Here is a 2205-nt window from a genome sequence, read left to right on the forward strand (position 1 = left end):
GACCGAGGAAGAGCGAGGCGACGCCGCCTCGCCCACCACACGCTCCGGGGGCTCTCTGGCGGCTTCCGGTCCGTGCTCGGGCGGCCGGCCACCGCGGCCGGCCTCTGCCCCTGAAAAACTCTGCCCGCCACGCGGGTCCCCGGCTTAAGGCCGAGGAAGGGGGACGACTTCGACAACACACGCTGCTGGGCCGGGGTGCCGCCACCCCGGCTCCACAGCTCATCGGGGGACCGCCCTCACCGAGCCCCTCAAGCCAAGCGGCAACGCCGAGGCCAAGGCCGCGCGCCCCACGGCGCGTCCCCCGCCGCCCTTCCGACACGGACACACGCTGGCAACAAACAGGTCGGGAGCGGGAGAACGGGACGCCGCCACCTCGGCGGGCCCTGCTCGGGGCTCTCGGGCAAGGGCCGGGGACAGCCCCGGCCGCGTCCACCCCCGGCTGCCGGCCACCGCACCGGACCGGCAGCCGAGAAAAAAAACAAAGCACGCCCGGCCAGCGGGCCCCGGCTTAAGGCCGGGCAGAAAAGGGGCGAGGCGCCGCCGCCTCGCCCGCCAACAATTCCCCGGGGGGGGGGGGGGTGAGCGGGCGCTCCCCCCCCTCTTCACCAAGCTGGCAGCAGCCGGGCCGGAGCGGGACACGGCTTCTCTCGGCGGCCGGCGAGCGGATCGCATCGTTTTTCGGCTGGGCACGCGCCCTCTTTGCAGCGCTTCTCTCGCTCTCTCTCTGGCCTCTCTGCTTCCCTGGGTCAGGACGGGGACCGGGACGACGCCACGAGACTCGTCCCGCGTCAGCGGCACTTGCTCTGCCCTGAGGACGACCGCGCGCGCGGGCCCCCTTCGCCGCTTACGGACACAGGCACGCTGGAGGCCTGCGGGGATGCGGCCCGTCACCTCGCTCCCATAGTACGGACAGACGAGTCCCAAGCCGCAGACGCCTCCAAGAGGACCAATGGAACGCGACCGGGAAGGGGCGCCGCCGCAGGCCGGCCCCTACGATGACGTAGCCGGAGGCAGCTGAAAACAGCGACCCCTTGGTGAACTTCCGGAGCCGGCCGCGACAACAGGTCTACCCAGCTCCTGCCGAAATGCGCCTAAGTCCCGCCGGAGCGAGGTAGACCTGTTGTCCCCGGGCCGCCGGCCGGCGGCGCGGCGCCGCCCCGGACTTGGCGGCCCCGGAGCCGGGGTAGACCTGTTGTCCACGACCCCGGCCGGGAACCGGGGTAGACCTGTTGTCCCCCAACCCGGACCGGGAGCCGGGGTAGACCTGTTGTCCTCCGGTGGCCGGGGTAGACCTGTTGTCCTCCGGTGGCCGGGGTAGACCTGTTGTCCCCGGTCCGCCGGCCGGCGGCAGGGGCCCGCCACGGGCCCGGCGGCCCCGGAGCCGGGGTAGACCTGTTGTCCACGACCCCGGCCGCGAACCGGGGTAGACCTGTTGTCCCCCAACCCGGACCCGGAGCCGGGGTAGACCTGTTGTCCTCCGGTGGCCGGGGTAGACCTGTTGTCCCCGGTCCGCCGGCCGGCGGCAGGGGCCCGCCCCGGGCCCGGCGGCCCCGGAGCCGGGGTAGACCTGTTGTCCACCAGCCCCGCCGGCAGCCGGGGTAGACCTGTTGCCCTCCGCTCGCCGGGGTAGACCTGTTGTCCTCCGGTCCGCCGGGGTAGACCTGTTGTCCTCCGGTCGACGGGGTAGACCTGTTGTCCTCCGGTCGACGGGGTAGACCTGTTGTCCCGGGTCCGCCGGCCGGCGGCAGGGGGCCGCCCCGGGCCCGGCGGCCCCGGATCCGGGGTAGACCTGTTGTCCACGAGCCCCGCCGGCAGCCGGGGTAGACCTGTTGTCCTCCGCTCGCCGGGCGCCGGAGGAGGGCAGCCCGGGACCCGGCGGCCCCGGAGCCGGGGTAGACCTGTTGTCCCCGAGCCCGGGCGGGAGCCGGGGTAGACCTGTTGTCCCAGGTCCGCCGGCCGGCGGCAGGGGGCCGCCCGGGGCCCGGCGGCCCCACAGCCGGGGTAGACCTGTTGTCCACCAGCCCCGCCGGCAGCCGGGGTAGACCTGTTGCCCTTCGCTCGCCGGGGTAGACCTGTTGTCCTCCGGTCGACGGGGTAGACCTGTTGTCCCGGGTCCGCCGGCCGGCGGCAGGGGGCCGCCCCGGGCCCGGCGGCCCCGGAGCCGGGGTAGACCTGTTGTCCACCAGCCCCGCCGGCAGCCGGGGT

The sequence above is a fragment of the Vidua macroura genome, unplaced genomic scaffold (assembly GCF_024509145.1).
Source record: "Vidua macroura isolate BioBank_ID:100142 unplaced genomic scaffold, ASM2450914v1 whyUn_scaffold_105, whole genome shotgun sequence".
In the NCBI taxonomy this organism is placed as follows: Eukaryota; Metazoa; Chordata; class Aves; order Passeriformes; family Viduidae; genus Vidua; species Vidua macroura.